Source organism: Pleuronectes platessa, chromosome 6 (assembly GCF_947347685.1).
Source record: "Pleuronectes platessa chromosome 6, fPlePla1.1, whole genome shotgun sequence".
NCBI lineage: Eukaryota > Metazoa > Chordata > Actinopteri > Pleuronectiformes > Pleuronectidae > Pleuronectes > Pleuronectes platessa.
The window spans coordinates 26,061,059-26,079,630 of record NC_070631.1 but is presented as its reverse complement, the minus strand read 5'-3'; the positions used below and the strand labels follow the sequence as shown (position 1 = coordinate 26,079,630).

The following is an 18,572-nucleotide window of genomic DNA, read 5'->3' as shown; positions in this document are numbered from 1 at the left end:
TTGTCGGGCTTTGGTGAATATTGCACAGTCTGATGAAGATGGTTTCCACCAACCGGCAGCAGTCAGGCCACTGGGCAGGTGTGCTACTCGCACCTAACATGCAGCGGGTGGTACTCTCCACACCAGGGGTTTTTGAGGGCTTCTTTGGTGTTCTGAAGCGTCCACTCAAAAGTCTCTCCTGATGTCGTGCGGCATAAACCACCCGCTGCTTGTCACGTGGATTCAGATTGTCCCAAAGTGACACTATCCTACTCGCCTGTTGGTTGCTGAGACATAGTGACGTCTGATCCCGAAGCTCCACCAAATACTCAGCAAGTCTGTCCACGTGCTGGTATCCGGGGAGATTTTGTTCATCAACAGCCCGTAAAAAAGATTCAACAGTTTATAGGATGTAAAAATTTCACTCACAATACTTTGTTTGTTTATTGATAAAATATGTTAACATGTGTAATCAAAAATAGTGAAGAAGCATGCTCATATCTACAAACATATTCTAAAACGAACACAGCTAGACTTACCATGTCTTCATCTTCAGCGTGAATATCATCTTGATCTCCAGAGGATGAACCAGAGGCTTCAGTGTAAAGACCCACAGATGATGAGCGAGGTGGCAGGGTGGATGTGCCAGGAGCCAGGGTGGATGTGCCAGTAACCAGGGACGGAAGACTAGATGAAATGGCAGAGGGATCAGAGGTCTGAGGGGCTGAAGCCTGAGGAACCCCAAGGTTCAACACAGTGGGATCTTCAATTATGTCAGCAAAGCCCTCATCTTGCTCCGTGTCGTCCTCCACGTCATGCTGTTCTATCAGGGTTACAGCCTCCTCTGAATCAGGGTGCATATCCTGCAGTGCCTGACCAGTCTGCCGGAACAGAAACTGCATCCCTATGAGCTCTCCTGAAACAACAGAATTAAATTAGATTGTTTACAAAAGTTGATACAGTTAAAAAAGGGTTTAAAAATGGAGGTAAATTACCAATGTAATCACAAATGCTTACCAGTGTACCGTGAGGGTGGACAGAACTCTGGTACCACCTTCTTGCCAAACAGCTTCTGATAGTTGTCGTTGAGACCCTGAACCAGGTCACCCGAGTAGCAGCGCAAAGAAGATGGTCCAGTGGACAGTGCAGCAACCCCACGGTCGTGGTTCCATCGGTGAAGCCCTTCCAGGAGATATATCTGAAAGTTCAGACTGTTGGCACTGGTCCCTAAAAGTACACATTAAATACATATTAAATATCAAACGATGAAATATTCTTGGACTATTCAGCATATAAACTTAAATGTCTGAGACACAAACCTGGTATGAAGCGGTTGAGTTGTAGATGAAACGACTCTAGTGATGTAGAGCCTCTGGCACATCTGTACACAGGTAACCGCACACCTCCCTTTGTGAGCTCCCCTGTTTTTATGTATAGAGCAACACCTGGTGGGTCCTAGATGCATTTGACATGCTTTCTCTGGACACGCCAGATGTGCTCCATCCTCTCTCTGTCAAACAGGGGAACACCACTGGAGTCGTTACCTCTGCTGCCCATCAGCAACCCCAGCAGCTCCTCCACTAGGCGAATGGTGGTCTCCTCACCACGGGTCCTCCTCCGACAGTGGAGAGCCATCTCCTCCCTGGAGAGTTGTTTGTCGATGACGCCATCAGTAAGGGAGGGCAGACCCTGGGACCGAAGCTGCTGCCTTTTTGCTTCTCGCAACATAGCTAAATCAGCTGCATCCCACTCAAATATGCTCGCTGAAAGGCGAGACATAAAGCCTGGGTACAGCTGATGAGTATCTGTTGTGCAGCCCACGGCAAGTCTGCGCATGAAGTGCCAGATATCAAGCCTTATAATAATGTCCGGCCACCCACTGAATCTGGCCTTCAGCTTGGTCTCTCCTGCCTCGGTGCAGCAGCCACAGTCCACATATAAGGCAACAGGGGGATCCACACCAGCCAGCTGGTACCTCTTCACCAAGCCCGCTGCCATCAAGTCCAGGCCAGCTCCCTCCTGAGCGGTCATCACACTGATGAGTACCTGACCGTACTCATTACCCACAGAGGTCAGCCAGTGGGCTGTCCCTTTGGCTGTTCCAGCGAGCTTCTTGGTGATCTGAAGGACACAAAATTTAGGGGACCTCTGTGAACATGATTCAGAAATACAGGCAGTAGTTAATAATATATCTACAAAACTATACAACCACCTCTGCTCCTAGTAAAACTACATGCAACCCCACTATGGACTGTCACTTTAACACTTCTCAACGGTGCAATATTCATTGTACTATACTTCTTTATATCCCTCACCCAAGTACTGCATGCTACTTATTTTTATGTCTTTCTGCTGCTGTAACATTTCCCACATTTTTTAGGGACTAATAAATTACTTCTTAATCCTAATATAGTTAGCAGATTTGAAAGAATTTATTTTTTTTAACCTTTTTGAGGGAATCCATCTTGAGGACATTGCCATATGTGGAGGTAATCCTGGCCTTGACGTCATCCAGCCTCGTCAAAATGTCCTTGCTGTAAACTGACAGGAGCCTACAGCTCGGCACCACAGCAGGCTCTGGAGGCTCCGGGAACGACAGGGGCAGCAGTGTGGGTCGCTCGTGGAAGTCCACACATTCTGTGGTGTACATCATTGCACGACTCAACAGCTCCTCTGTGTGGTTCTCCTTCAGCGGCTTTAAAAGCTGCGTTGGGCTGTTACCCAGGTCTCTCTCCCGCAGATTTCGGATTACCCGGATGTCACATGCAAACCTTGAACATAGACAGATATATCAGTAATTGTATTTTACATACTGCATTTCTATTTGAGGCAGGAGAGACGTTACTCACTTCTGTTTGAGGATGACCCGAAATTCTGACTTGTGAGCCAAAACCAGTTGTGTCAGGACAGTCTCGCTGCAGGACACGTGGCTGGATCTACATTTGGTGCAGCTTAGTTTCTCTGTCACCATATTATACATCCTGTCCACCTCCAGGACCCGCTCCTGTTAGTTGGTGCCATCCACAGGCAAGGTTCTGGACAGACCACCTTCACCTTCGTCTGGAGCCGAAGCCTGTGGTGGAAAGTACCAGAGCCTCATTTTGTCTTGAAGCTCTAGTTTTTCTTTTGGCCCCATCTTGAACAGAGACTCCCCTTTTGTGGTCTTCAGGTGGCAAGCCCTCTGAGCACAAACGGGGCAGGTGAGTTTCAGTCTCTGGCCCAGAGTCAGCAGTCTGTGCAATAACAAAACAATGGATCAACATTAGCATTTTATTATGATGAATGACGCTGCTTATGCTCCATAGTATGAAATTAAATGTTAAATTACTCACTGACACAGTGGCACACACTGCTGTGGTGCTGAGGACAGGCACCGAAGCCTGAGCATGTGTCTGAGAGTGTTGAGCCTGTTTATACACAGCAAGGAATATACATTCAGAACACAATCAAACCTTAAGGTATTAGTTCAAACAGCCGCTGTACATGAATCAATAATATTGAGGTTTCAAATTTTATATTAGACATGAATGGATTTTAATATTGTTAATAGTCTTGGGAAAACCTATACCTAAAATACTATATAGCAATGGTGGCCCTCCATACGTCGATGACAACCAGCGAAATCCCTATCAGACAACAGAGTTTATTTTAACGCATTTAGCTAAATAAATGGATTTGACAAGATGACAAGACAGGTGGAAGAACTTCTATACTCAAGGGCAAGTCATGCAACCATTTTGATGTGTAACTTCGGTAGTTTCAAATTAATGACTTGGTAGCTTTAGCATCGAACCATGCTCACATAAAGCTAGCGTAGCGTACCCTCCGGCGCAGGTCCTCTCGGGTCAGCACGTCTTCTAGGACCGCCCCCTCACGTTCCCCCGCGTCTCACGCACCAGAGGCAGCCCTGCTCATAGCTGCTGTCTCAAACATTTCATTTGATGGTCAAATCTTAGAGAAATGTTGAGCGTGGGGGAGAATTCACCGCTGCGGTTAGCCGCTGAATGTTGAAGACACGAACGAGATTGGCTATGGGGTCCGTATTCTTAATCATTTCAAACATTTCCCCGGACGATCCAACGGCTGCAAGCGTTCAGGTCGCAGTTTCCTCTGGAGATGTTGGATCGAATCCCACTTCTGACATTGTGCTTTTAATTTGGGCAGAGCCAAGGCAATGTGCAGGAGCTACAAAAACAATGAGTCAGCCTAGTCAGCCTTCAGGAAAGAGGTCGAAAAACCTTGAGAGCTGGAGCAACAACCTCATAACCCGAACAAAACAGAAGTGATACTGGACTTCAGCAGGTTAAAACATAAATGGCATCAGCCAGTCAACATCAATGGAGAGAGGGTGATGGCAGTTCAGACTCTTAAATACCTGGGAGTACACATCAGCCAGAATATGACATGGTCCAGCAACACAACTGTGGTGTCCATAGTGTGGTATAATGAGAGGTTTTACCAATAAGCAGGGTGTAGAGCAGTACGTCACAACAGGACAGAGCAGGCAAAAGTGCTTTCAAACGAAAATCCAGTTCTTTCAATAACAAAATGTCTTTCAGGAAGCAAAACATAAGAGTTTTTCAAAGGCAAAACATAGGCTCCATAAAGTTGCTCCTAACTTGAATCCTTCCAACTGTAGTTGCAAAGTCAAAGTTCCTCAGATGCCGAGCTAAGTCTGTGCCACGTATGATGCAGCCTGCTTGATGTGTGAGTCCAATCCTTTGTTCTCTCTCCCTCCCACACCTGAGCTCCAGCTTTAATCAGTAGGCTGAAGCATTTACACCTGTCTGAGTAGTGCATTCTGGGAGATAGTTTTCCCGGCAGCCATCTTTTGGTGTGGTAGCCACTCCCGGAGAGGAACATAACAAAATGGATGAGCTGCGGCTGCGGATCACCACACACAAATGGATTATGGACTGCAACATCATGATTTTCACAGAAACATGGCTCAACAGCAGCGTCCCAGATAGCGCCGTCGAGCTAACGGGGCGCTACCTCCTCCAGGCGGACAGAACAGCTGATGACTCCGGTAAGACCAGAGGTGGGGGACTGTGCATCTTTGTGAACAAAGCTTGGTGCATGGACACTGTCATCATTGAGAGTCACTGCTCTCCTAACCTGGAATATCTCATGGTTAAGTGCAGACCGTTCTATCAGCCCAGAGAGTTTATAGCGACTGTTGTGACTGCAGCCTACATCCCCCCCGATGCTAATGCTAAGCTGGCAATGAAAGAACTGCATGCTGCCATTAGCAAACGACAGACTTCACACCCGGAGGCAGCCTTTATTGTTGCGGGTGATTTCAACCACTCCAGCCTGAAGAATGTACTCCCCAAATTCCACCAACATATCTCCTGTGCAACGAGATGAGTCAAGACTTTGGACCATGTTTACACCAGCATGGCTGGTGCTTACAAAGCCGCCCCCCTCCCCCATCTAGGACAGTCTGACCACCTCTCCTTGTTTCTACTCCTCAAATACACACCATTCATCAAACGTGTGAAACCCACAGTGAGGACAGTTAAAGTGTGGCCAGAGGGAGCAGACACTCAAACTCACAGACTGGAGGGCGTTTCCGTTCAGGCCAAACTGGACTCCCACACGGACATCGACTCATATGCCTCTTCCGTTCTGGACCACATCAACACCAACATCAACAGTGTCACCACCCTCAAACAAATCACTACATACCCTAACCAGAAGCCATGGATGAACAGAGAGGTCTGTCTACTGCTGAAGGCACGAGACACCGCTTTCAGATCAGGTGATGCTCAGGCCTAAAGTTCATCCAGGGCTGACCTGAAGAGGGGCATCAAGAAGGCCAAGCACTGCCACAAGCTAAGGATTGAGGAGCACTTCAAGAACAACTCCGACCCCAGACGTATGTTGCAAGGCATCCAGGCTTTAACTGACTACAAACCCACCAACACCACCCCCCAAAACAGCGATGCCTCCTTCCCTGACGAGCTTAACAGCTTTTATGCTCGTTTTGACAGGGACAACCAGGAGGCGACCATCAAGGCTGTGCTCACTACAGACCACCAGCCCCTCACACTCTCCTCCATCGACGTGTGTGCTGCACTGAGCAAGATCAATGCACGTAAGGCTGCTGGCCCTGATGGCATCCCCGGACGCGTGCCCAGGGCCTGTGCTGGGCAGCTAGCTGAGGTCTTGACTGACATATTCAACCTGTCACTGGCCCAAGCAGCTGTCCCCACCTGCTTTAAAACCACCTCCATCATGCCGGTGCCTAAACACTCCACTGCAGCGAGCCTTAACGACTTCCGTCCTGTTGCACTCACCCCCACCATTATGAAGTGCTTCGAGAGGATGGTCCTGGCTCCCCTCAAAACCTGTTTACCACCCACACTGGACCCCTTCCAATTCGCCTACCGCCAGAACAGGAGTACGGTGGTTGCCATCTCCACGGCACTACACTCCGCACTTTCTCACCTGGACAATAACAACTCCTATGTAAGAATGCTGTTCATAGACTTCAGTTAAGCTTTCAACACGATCATCCCCTCCAAACTGATCACAAAACTCAGCGACCTAGGCATCAACTCTTCCCTCTGCAACTGGATACTGGACTTCCAATCCAACAGACCCCAGTCTGTTAGGTTAGAGAACTACACCTCCTCAACCCTCATCCTGAACACCGGCGTGCCACAGGGCTGTGTGCTAAGTCCTCTCCTCTACTCACTATTCACGTATGACTGCATACCTGTACATGTAACTAATTCTTTTGTCAAGTTTGCAGACGATACTACGGTGATTGGCCTCATAAGCAACAACGATGAGTGGGCCTACAGAGAAGACGTCCAGCACCTAGCGGCGTGGTGCACTGACAACAACCTGGCTCTCAACACCAAGAAGACCAAAGAGCTCAACGTGGACTACAGGAAGAAAGGCGGCACACACACCCCCATCCATATCAACGGGACGGAGGTCGTAGTATCACCAGCTTCAAGTTCCTGGGTGTCCACTTCTCTGAGGACCTCTCTTGGACCCTCAACACCTCAACCCTGGTCAAGAAAGCTCAACAGCGTCTCTTCTTCCTGAGGAGACTGAGGATGGCCCATCTGTCTCCTCCGATTCCGGTGAATTTCTACCGCTGCACCATCGAGAGCATCCTCACCAACTGCATCTCAGTATGGTATGGCAGCTGCTCAGTTGCGGACAGGGTCCTCCGTTCCTGGACCAGCAGGTTCAGGAACAGCAGGTTCAGGAACAGCTTCATCCCTGCGGCTGTCACCCTGCTGAACTCTGCTCCACAGTGATCCCCCCCCCCCCCGCCCTCCACACACACACACAACCTCACACACTTTCACCAATGACTCTACTGCCACTAGCAAGAAAAAATCATTACAATAATTCAATAATGTCCTTCAGTAATAATGTCAGGGTTTCATATACTGTTTCTTCCTTCATGGTGAGTAATTTCTCCCTGCTCTTTCATCCTTCTCTCCAAATATGACATTTTTAGGGTGATATGTTAATTTTACATGAATATAGTAGTGTTTCGAATATCAAATGTCATTTGAATGTTCACTCTCATCCTCCACTGATGATCTCCGGGTTGAATATCCTTTCTTGCTTTGATTGCGAGTCTTTCCTGCTCTTTCCAAAATGTGTCTCCTCTGAAGCAGGAGCAACACCAAGCTCGGCTGGCAATACAGAGAATCATCACCATAATCAACACTTTCCTTTTATTTTGTGTCCATTGAAACTTATCTTTTGTTGTTGTTTATGTTAAATAAAAAGAATCTGAAGGTGCAATTTGGTCATAATATTGCAAGAAACAAAATCATGACAATTTCCATCAGTAATAATGTCAGGGTTTCATATACTGTTTCTTCCTTGATGGTGAGTAAACTCCCCGCTCTTTCATCCTTCTCTGCAAATATGACATTTTGAGAGTGATAGGTTACTAGTGCATGAATAAAGTAGTGTTTCGAATATCAAAAGTCATTTGAATGTTTACTCTCTGCCTTCAGTGATGATGTGTGTGTGTTCCATATCCTGGTTTTCTTTGATGCTGAGTCTTTCATGCTCTTTCAAAGGCGTTTCTCCTTTAAAGCAGCAGCAGCAGGGCCCTCTGCTGGTTGCAAAGAAAATTGTAAAAAGCTTACAGCACCTGGTATTCCCAGGCGGTCTCCCATCCAAGTACTAACCAGGCCCGACCCTGCTTAGCTTCCGAGATCGGACGAGATCGGGCGTGTTCAGGGTGGTATGGCCGTAAGCGATTAACTCAACCCACAATACCTTATTTATACATGTGAATCACCACCATCATCAATAGTATGGTTGCTTTGTGACCATTGCAACTTGTTTTTTATTGTTATATAATGTTAAGGAAAAGACACTCAAGGTGCAATTTTGTCATAAAATAGCAAGAAAAAAATCATTACAATAATTCAATAATGTCCTTCAGTAATAATGTCGGGGTTTCATATACTGTTTCTTCCTTCATGGTGAGTAATTTCTCCCTGCTCTTTCATCCTTCTCTCCAAATATGACATTTTTAGGGTGATATGTTAATTTTACATGAATATAGTAGTGTTTCGAATATCAAATGTCATTTGAATGTTCACTCTCATCCTCCACTGATGATCTCCGGGTTGAATATCCTTTCTTGCTTTGATTGCGAGTCTTTCCTGCTCTTTCCAAAATGTGTCTCCTCTGAAGCAGGAGCAACACCAAGCTCGGCTGGCAATACAGAGAATCATCACCATAATCAACACTTTCCTTTTATTTTGTGTCCATTGAAACTTATCTTTTGTTGTTGTTTATGTTAAATAAAAAGAATCTGAAGGTGCAATTTGGTCATAATATTGCAAGAAACAAAATCATGACAATTTCCATCAGTAATAATGTCAGGGTTTCATATACTGTTTCTTCCTTGATGGTGAGTAAACTCCCCGCTCTTTCATCCTTCTCTGCAAATATGACATTTTGAGAGTGATAGGTTACTAGTGCATGAATAAAGTAGTGTTTCGAATATCAAAAGTCATTTGAATGTTTACTCTCTGCCTTCAGTGACGATGTGTGTGTGTTCCATATCCTGGTTTTCTTTGATGCTGAGTCTTTCATGCTCTTTCAAAGGCGTTTCTCCTTTAAAGCAGCAGCAACAGTGCCCTCTGCTGGTTGCAAAGAAAATTGTAAAAAGCTTACAGCACCTGGTATTCCCAGGCGGTCTCCCATCCAAGTACTAACCAGGCCCGACCCTGCTTAGCTTCCGAGATCGGACGAGATCGGGCGTGTTCAGGGTGGTATGGCCGTAAGCGATTAACTCAACCCACAATACCTTATTTATACATGTGAATCACCACCATCATCAATAGTATGGTTGCTTTGTGACCATTGCAACTTGTTTTTTATTGTTATATAATGTTAAGGAAAAGACACTCAAGGTGCAATTTTGTCATAAAATAGCAAGAAAAAAATCATTACAATAATTCAATAATGTCCTTCAGTAATAATGTCGGGGTTTCATATACTGTTTCTTCCTTCATGGTGAGTAATTTCTCCCTGCTCTTTCATCCTTCTCTCCAAATATGACATTTTTAGGGTGATATGTTAATTTTACATGAATATAGTAGTGTTTCGAATATCAAATGTCATTTGAATGTTCACTCTCATCCTCCACTGATGATCTCCGGGTTGAATATCCTTTCTTGCTTTGATTGCGAGTCTTTCCTGCTCTTTCCAAAATGTGTCTCCTCTGAAGCAGGAGCAACACCAAGCTCGGCTGGCAATACAGAGAATCATCACCATAATCAACACTTTCCTTTTATTTCGTGTCCATTGAAACTTATCTTTTGTTGTTGTTTATGTTAAATAAAAAGAATCTGAAGGTGCAATTTGGTCATAATATTGCAAGAAACAAAATCATGACAATTTCCATCAGTAATAATGTCAGGGTTTCATATACTGTTTCTTCCTTGATGGTGAGTAAATATGGAGGACCATACATGACATAAGTAAAAATAAATAAATAAATAAATGTATAAATAAATACAGAAATAAATAAATAAATAAAAAAGGAAATAAATAAAGAAATACAGAAATAAATAAATAAATATGTTAATACCAAAAGAAATGTCAAAATAAATGTCTTAAATATATTTGCACATTTATTTATTCCCTGATACATTTCCTTTTCATTTGCAGTGTCCTTATGCTAATGAGAAAGGCGGGCCTAACCGCAGTCTCATGCAGGATTGGTCACAAGAGTGTAATGATCCAGCCCTACGTCTGCCTCTCAATGCTGACTGGTGTCCAGTAGCTGTTTGCAGCGTTGAGCCAGTTCACACTTAAAATGAACTAGTTCAAGTTCAGAGGGTTAGTTAAGGTTATTTTTTATTGGGATGATTTAGGTGTCAGTAGTCCTGACTGTGAGCGTCACGTCTCGTGTTCTACTGAGCACAAGGAGCGAGCTGAGAGGAGAAGGAGGAAACAGAAACTCCAGCTCGTTACAAACCACCTGCAGCTTCTGCTCTGATCATGAAGCCGCTGATCTCTGATCAGATGTGACCAGAGAAACTCTGTGTTTCCACTGTTCTACAAAGTCACTGAGCGGCTGTTTCACGGTGAAAAGCTCAGTCACTGCCCGTGTCTCTGAGCGAGTGGGAGACGGAGCGGGCTGTGTGTGTGTGTAGCTCAGTTGACCAATCCTGAGGTTAGGCCCGCCTTTCTCATTAGCATAAGGACACTGAAATGTGGAAATAAATAAATGTGGAAATAAATAAAAGTTAGAATAAAAGTGGAAATAAATAAATAAATGTGGAAATAAGTTTAACACATTGATTTATTTAATTCTGCATTTATTTCCACATTTATTTATTTATTTCCACATTTATTCCAACTTTTATTTTTCGATTTCAGTGTCCTTATGCTAATGAGAAAGGCGGGCCCAACCTTAGTCTCGAGCAGGATTGGTCAACTGAGCTACACACACACAGCCCCTGCGCTGCTCCACACACTCGCTCAGAGACACGGGAAGTGACTGAGACTTGAGCTCTTCACCGTGAAGCAGCCGGTCAGTGACTTTGTAGAACAGTGGAAACAGTGAAAACACAGAGTTTCTCTGGTCACATCTGCTCAGAGATCAGCTGCTTCATGATCAGAGCAGAAGCTGCAGGTGGTTTGTAACGAGCTGGAGTTTCTGTTTCCTCCTTCTCCTCTCGGCTCGCTCCTTGTGCTCAGTACAACACGTGACGCTCACAGTCAGGACTACTGACACCTAAATCATCCCAATAAAAAATAACCTTAACTAACCCTCTGAACTTGAACTAGTTCATTTTAAGTGTGAACTGGCTCAACGCTGCAAACAGCTACTGGACACCAGTCAGCATTGAGAGGCAGACGTAGGGCTGGATCATTACACTCCTGTGACCAATCCTGCATGAGACTGCGGTTAGGCCCGCCTTTCTCATTAGCATAAGGACACTGCAAATGAAAAGGAAATGTATCAGGGAATAAATAAATGTGCAAATATATTTAAGACATTTATTTTGACATTTCTCTTGGTATTAACATAGTTATTTATTTATTTCTGTATTTATTTATTTATTTCCATTTTTATTTATTCATTTATTTATTTATTTCTGTTTTTATTTATACATTTATTTATTTATTTATTTTTACTTAAGTCATGTATGGTCCTCCATAAGTAAACTCCCCGCTCTTTCATCCTTCTCTGCAAATATGACATTTTGAGAGTGATAGGTTACTAGTGCATGAATAAAGTAGTGTTTCGAATATCAAAAGTCATTTGAATGTTTACTCTCTGCCTTCAGTGATGATGTGTGTGTGTTCCATATCCTGGTTTTCTTTGATGCTGAGTCTTTCATGCTCTTTCAAAGGCGTTTCTCCTTTAAAGCAGCAGCAGCAGGGCCCTCTGCTGGTTGCAAAGAAAATTGTAAAAAGCTTACAGCACCTGGTATTCCCAGGCGGTCTCCCATCCAAGTACTAACCAGGCCCGACCCTGCTTAGCTTCCGAGATCGGACGAGATCGGGCGTGTTCAGGGTGGTATGGCCGTAAGCGATTAACTCAACCCACAATACCTTATTTATACATGTGAATCACCACCATCATCAATAGTATGGTTGCTTTGTGACCATTGCAACTTGTTTTTTATTGTTATATAATGTTAAGGAAAAGACACTCAAGGTGCAATTTTGTCATAAAATAGCAAGAAAAAAATCATTACAATAATTCAATAATGTCCTTCAGTAATAATGTCGGGGTTTCATATACTGTTTCTTCCTTCATGGTGAGTAATTTCTCCCTGCTCTTTCATCCTTCTCTCCAAATATGACATTTTTAGGGTGATATGTTAATTTTACATGAATATAGTAGTGTTTCGAATATCAAATGTCATTTGAATGTTCACTCTCATCCTCCACTGATGATCTCCGGGTTGAATATCCTTTCTTGCTTTGATTGCGAGTCTTTCCTGCTCTTTCCAAAATGTGTCTCCTCTGAAGCAGGAGCAACACCAAGCTCGGCTGGCAATACAGAGAATCATCACCATAATCAACACTTTCCTTTTATTTTGTGTCCATTGAAAGTTATCTTTTGTTGTTGTTTATGTTAAATAAAAAGAATCTGAAGGTGCAATTTGGTCATAATATTGCAAGAAACAAAATCATGACAATTTCCATCAGTAATAATGTCAGGGTTTCATATACTGTTTCTTCCTTGATGGTGAGTAAACTCCCCGCTCTTTCATCCTTCTCTGCAAATATGACATTTTGAGAGTGATAGGTTACTAGTGCATGAATAAAGTAGTGTTTCGAATATCAAAAGTCATTTGAATGTTTACTCTCTGCCTTCAGTGATGATGTGTGTGTGTTCCATATCCTGGTTTTCTTTGATGCTGAGTCTTTCATGCTCTTTCAAAGGCGTTTCTCCTTTAAAGCAGCAGCAGCAGGGCCCTCTGCTGGTTGCAAAGAAAATTGTAAAAAGCTTACAGCACCTGGTATTCCCAGGCGGTCTCCCATCCAAGTACTAACCAGGCCCGACCCTGCTTAGCTTCCGAGATCGGACGAGATCGGGCGTGTTCAGGGTGGTATGGCCGTAAGCGATTAACTCAACCCACAATACCTTATTTATACATGTGAATCACCACCATCATCAATAGTATGGTTGCTTTGTGACCATTGCAACTTGTTTTTTATTGTTATATAATGTTAAGGAAAAGACACTCAAGGTGCAATTTTGTCATAAAATAGCAAGAAAAAAATCATTACAATAATTCAATAATGTCCTTCAGTAATAATGTCGGGGTTTCATATACTGTTTCTTCCTTCATGGTGAGTAATTTCTCCCTGCTCTTTCATCCTTCTCTCCAAATATGACATTTTTAGGGTGATATGTTAATTTTACATGAATATAGTAGTGTTTCGAATATCAAATGTCATTTGAATGTTCACTCTCATCCTCCACTGATGATCTCCGGGTTGAATATCCTTTCTTGCTTTGATTGCGAGTCTTTCCTGCTCTTTCCAAAATGTGTCTCCTCTGAAGCAGGAGCAACACCAAGCTCGGCTGGCAATACAGAGAATCATCACCATAATCAACACTTTCCTTTTATTTTGTGTCCATTGAAAGTTATCTTTTGTTGTTGTTTATGTTAAATAAAAAGAATCTGAAGGTGCAATTTGGTCATAATATTGCAAGAAACAAAATCATGACAATTTCCATCAGTAATAATGTCAGGGTTTCATATACTGTTTCTTCCTTGATGGTGAGTAAACTCCCCGCTCTTTCATCCTTCTCTGCAAATATGACATTTTGAGAGTGATAGGTTACTAGTGCATGAATAAAGTAGTGTTTCGAATATCAAAAGTCATTTGAATGTTTACTCTCTGCCTTCAGTGATGATGTGTGTGTGTTCCATATCCTGGTTTTCTTTGATGCTGAGTCTTTCATGCTCTTTCAAAGGCGTTTCTCCTTTAAAGCAGCAGCAGCAGGGCCCTCTGCTGGTTGCAAAGAAAATTGTAAAAAGCTTACAGCACCTGGTATTCCCAGGCGGTCTCCCATCCAAGTACTAACCAGGCCCGACCCTGCTTAGCTTCCGAGATCGGACGAGATCGGGCGTGTTCAGGGTGGTATGGCCGTAAGCGATTAACTCAACCCACAATACCTTATTTATACATGTGAATCACCACCATCATCAATAGTATGGTTGCTTTGTGACCATTGCAACTTGTTTTTTATTGTTATATAATGTTAAGGAAAAGACACTCAAGGTGCAATTTTGTCATAAAATAGCAAGAAAAAAATCATTACAATAATTCAATAATGTCCTTCAGTAATAATGTCGGGGTTTCATATACTGTTTCTTCCTTCATGGTGAGTAATTTCTCCCTGCTCTTTCATCCTTCTCTCCAAATATGACATTTTTAGGGTGATATGTTAATTTTACATGAATATAGTAGTGTTTCGAATATCAAATGTCATTTGAATGTTCACTCTCATCCTCCACTGATGATCTCCGGGTTGAATATCCTTTCTTGCTTTGATTGCGAGTCTTTCCTGCTCTTTCCAAAATGTGTCTCCTCTGAAGCAGGAGCAACACCAAGCTCGGCTGGCAATACAGAGAATCATCACCATAATCAACACTTTCCTTTTATTTTGTGTCCATTGAAAGTTATCTTTTGTTGTTGTTTATGTTAAATAAAAAGAATCTGAAGGTGCAATTTGGTCATAATATTGCAAGAAACAAAATCATGACAATTTCCATCAGTAATAATGTCAGGGTTTCATATACTGTTTCTTCCTTGATGGTGAGTAAACTCCCCGCTCTTTCATCCTTCTCTGCAAATATGACATTTTGAGAGTGATAGGTTACTAGTGCATGAATAAAGTAGTGTTTCGAATATCAAAAGTCATTTGAATGTTTACTCTCTGCCTTCAGTGATGATGTGTGTGTGTTCCATATCCTGGTTTTCTTTGATGCTGAGTCTTTCATGCTCTTTCAAAGGCGTTTCTCCTTTAAAGCAGCAGCAGCAGGGCCCTCTGCTGGTTGCAAAGAAAATTGTAAAAAGCTTACAGCACCTGGTATTCCCAGGCGGTCTCCCATCCAAGTACTAACCAGGCCCGACCCTGCTTAGCTTCCGAGATCGGACGAGATCGGGCGTGTTCAGGGTGGTATGGCCGTAAGCGATTAACTCAACCCACAATACCTTATTTATACATGTGAATCACCACCATCATCAATAGTATGGTTGCTTTGTGACCATTGCAACTTGTTTTTTATTGTTATATAATGTTAAGGAAAAGACACTCAAGGTGCAATTTTGTCATAAAATAGCAAGAAAAAAATCATTACAATAATTCAATAATGTCCTTCAGTAATAATGTCGGGGTTTCATATACTGTTTCTTCCTTCATGGTGAGTAATTTCTCCCTGCTCTTTCATCCTTCTCTCCAAATATGACATTTTTAGGGTGATATGTTAATTTTACATGAATATAGTAGTGTTTCGAATATCAAATGTCATTTGAATGTTCACTCTCATCCTCCACTGATGATCTCCGGGTTGAATATCCTTTCTTGCTTTGATTGCGAGTCTTTCCTGCCCTTTCCAAAATGTGTCTCCTCTGAAGCAGGAGCAACACCAAGCTCGGCTGGCAATACAGAGAATCATCACCATAATCAACACTTTCCTTTTATTTTGTGTCCATTGAAAGTTATCTTTTGTTGTTGTTTATGTTAAATAAAAAGAATCTGAAGGTGCAATTTGGTCATAATATTGCAAGAAACAAAATCATGACAATTTCCATCAGTAATAATGTCAGGGTTTCATATACTGTTTCTTCCTTGATGGTGAGTAAACTCCCCGCTCTTTCATCCTTCTCTGCAAATATGACATTTTGAGAGTGATAGGTTACTAGTGCATGAATAAAGTAGTGTTTCGAATATCAAAAGTCATTTGAATGTTTACTCTCTGCCTTCAGTGATGATGTGTGTGTGTTCCATATCCTGGTTTTCTTTGATGCTGAGTCTTTCATGCTCTTTCAAAGGCGTTTCTCCTTTAAAGCAGCAGCAGCAGGGCCCTCTGCTGGTTGCAAAGAAAATTGTAAAAAGCTTACAGCACCTGGTATTCCCAGGCGGTCTCCCATCCAAGTACTAACCAGGCCCGACCCTGCTTAGCTTCCGAGATCGGACGAGATCGGGCGTGTTCAGGGTGGTATGGCCGTAAGCGATTAACTCAACCCACAATACCTTATTTATACATGTGAATCACCACCATCATCAATAGTATGGTTGCTTTGTGACCATTGCAACTTGTTTTTTATTGTTATATAATGTTAAGGAAAAGACACTCAAGGTGCAATTTTGTCATAAAATAGCAAGAAAAAAATCATTACAATAATTCAATAATGTCCTTCAGTAATAATGTCGGGGTTTCATATACTGTTTCTTCCTTCATGGTGAGTAATTTCTCCCTGCTCTTTCATCCTTCTCTCCAAATATGACATTTTTAGGGTGATATGTTAATTTTACATGAATATAGTAGTGTTTCGAATATCAAATGTCATTTGAATGTTCACTCTCATCCTCCACTGATGATCTCCGGGTTGAATATCCTTTCTTGCTTTGATTGCGAGTCTTTCCTGCTCTTTCCAAAATGTGTCTCCTCTGAAGCAGGAGCAACACCAAGCTCGGCTGGCAATACAGAGAATCATCACCATAATCAACACTTTCCTTTTATTTTGTGTCCATTGAAACTTATCTTTTGTTGTTGTTTATGTTAAATAAAAAGAATCTGAAGGTGCAATTTGGTCATAATATTGCAAGAAACAAAATCATGACAATTTCCATCAGTAATAATGTCAGGGTTTCATATACTGTTTCTTCCTTGATGGTGAGTAAACTCCCCGCTCTTTCATCCTTCTCTGCAAATATGACATTTTGAGAGTGATAGGTTACTAGTGCATGAATAAAGTAGTGTTTCGAATATCAAAAGTCATTTGAATGTTTACTCTCTGCCTTCAGTGATGATGTGTGTGTGTTCCATATCCTGGTTTTCTTTGATGCTGAGTCTTTCATGCTCTTTCAAAGGCGTTTCTCCTTTAAAGCAGCAGCAGCAGGGCCCTCTGCTGGTTGCAAAGAAAATTGTAAAAAGCTTACAGCACCTGGTATTCCCAGGCGGTCTCCCATCCAAGTACTAACCAGGCCCGACCCTGCTTAGCTTCCGAGATCGGACGAGATCGGGCGTGTTCAGGGTGGTATGGCCGTAAGCGATTAACTCAACCCACAATACCTTATTTATACATGTGAATCACCACCATCATCAATAGTATGGTTGCTTTGTGACCATTGCAACTTGTTTTTTATTGTTATATAATGTTAAGGAAAAGACACTCAAGGTGCAATTTTGTCATAAAATAGCAAGAAAAAAATCATTACAATAATTCAATAATGTCCTTCAGTAATAATGTCGGGGTTTCATATACTGTTTCTTCCTTCATGGTGAGTAATTTCTCCCTGCTCTTTCATCCTTCTCTCCAAATATGACATTTTTAGGGTGATATGTTAATTTTACATGAATATAGTAGTGTTTCGAATATCAAATGTCATTTGAATGTTCACTCTCATCCTCCACTGATGATCTCCGGGTTGAATATCCTTTCTTGCTTTGATTGCGAGTCTTTCCTGCTCTTTCCAAAATGTGTCTCCTCTGAAGCAGGAGCAACACCAAGCTCGGCTGGCAATACAGAGAATCATCACCATAATCAACACTTTCCTTTTATTTTGTGTCCATTGAAACTTATCTTTTGTTGTTGTTTATGTTAAATAAAAAGAATCTGAAGGTGCAATTTGGTCATAATATTGCAAGAAACAAAATCATGACAATTTCCATCAGTAATAATGTCAGGGTTTCATATACTGTTTCTTCCTTGATGGTGAGTAAACTCCCCGCTCTTTCATCCTTCTCTGCAAATATGACATTTTGAGAGTGATAGGTTACTAGTGCATGAATAAAGTAGTGTTTCGAATATCAAAAGTCATTTGAATGTTTACTCTCTGCCTTCAGTGATGATGTGTGTGTGTTCCATATCCTGGTTTTCTTTGATGCTGAGTCTTTCATGCTCTTTCAAAGGCGTTTCTCCTTTAAAGCAGCAGCAGCAGGGCCCTCTGCTGGTTGCAAAGAAAATTGTAAAAAGCTTACAGCACCTGGTATTCCCAGGCGGTCTCCCATCCAAGTACTAACCAGGCCCGACCCTGCTTAGCTTCCGAGATCGGACGAGATCGGGCGTGTTCAGGGTGGTATGGCCGTAAGCGATTAACTCAACCCACAATACCTTATTTATACATGTGAATCACCACCATCATCAATAGTATGGTTGCTTTGTGACCATTGCAACTTGTTTTTTATTGTTATATAATGTTAAGGAAAAGACACTCAAGGTGCAATTTTGTCATAAAATAGCAAGAAAAAAATCATTACAATAATTCAATAATGTCCTTCAGTAATAATGTCGGGGTTTCATATACTGTTTCTTCCTTCATGGTGAGTAATTTCTCCCTGCTCTTTCATCCTTCTCTCCAAATATGACATTTTTAGGGTGATATG

General features: G+C 42.4%; 9 non-coding genes across 9 annotated transcripts; all 9 read right to left on the bottom strand.

The window, feature by feature from the left end:
* Positions 1-8,104: 8,104 nt before the first annotated feature.
* LOC128443198 (5S ribosomal RNA) lies at positions 8,105-8,223 on the bottom strand. The gene has a single exon (XR_008338986.1). It is a non-coding gene; the product is annotated as a 5S ribosomal RNA (ribosomal RNA).
* Positions 8,224-9,146: 923 nt separating this feature from the next.
* LOC128443197 (5S ribosomal RNA) lies at positions 9,147-9,265 on the bottom strand. Its single transcript, XR_008338985.1, has one exon. It is a non-coding gene; the product is annotated as a 5S ribosomal RNA (ribosomal RNA).
* A 2,643-nt stretch (positions 9,266-11,908) lies between these two features.
* On the bottom strand, positions 11,909-12,027 carry LOC128443196 (5S ribosomal RNA). The gene has a single exon (XR_008338984.1). It is a non-coding gene; the product is annotated as a 5S ribosomal RNA (ribosomal RNA).
* Positions 12,028-12,950: 923 nt separating this feature from the next.
* Positions 12,951-13,069, bottom strand: LOC128443194 (5S ribosomal RNA). Its single transcript, XR_008338982.1, has one exon. It is a non-coding gene; the product is annotated as a 5S ribosomal RNA (ribosomal RNA).
* A 923-nt stretch (positions 13,070-13,992) lies between these two features.
* LOC128443193 (5S ribosomal RNA) lies at positions 13,993-14,111 on the bottom strand. The gene has a single exon (XR_008338981.1). It is a non-coding gene; the product is annotated as a 5S ribosomal RNA (ribosomal RNA).
* Positions 14,112-15,034: 923 nt separating this feature from the next.
* LOC128443192 (5S ribosomal RNA) lies at positions 15,035-15,153 on the bottom strand. Its single transcript, XR_008338980.1, has one exon. It is a non-coding gene; the product is annotated as a 5S ribosomal RNA (ribosomal RNA).
* Positions 15,154-16,076: 923 nt separating this feature from the next.
* LOC128443191 (5S ribosomal RNA) lies at positions 16,077-16,195 on the bottom strand. The gene has a single exon (XR_008338979.1). It is a non-coding gene; the product is annotated as a 5S ribosomal RNA (ribosomal RNA).
* Positions 16,196-17,118: 923 nt separating this feature from the next.
* LOC128443190 (5S ribosomal RNA) lies at positions 17,119-17,237 on the bottom strand. The gene has a single exon (XR_008338978.1). It is a non-coding gene; the product is annotated as a 5S ribosomal RNA (ribosomal RNA).
* Positions 17,238-18,160: 923 nt separating this feature from the next.
* Positions 18,161-18,279, bottom strand: LOC128443189 (5S ribosomal RNA). The gene has a single exon (XR_008338977.1). It is a non-coding gene; the product is annotated as a 5S ribosomal RNA (ribosomal RNA).
* Positions 18,280-18,572: the final 293 nt, after the last annotated feature.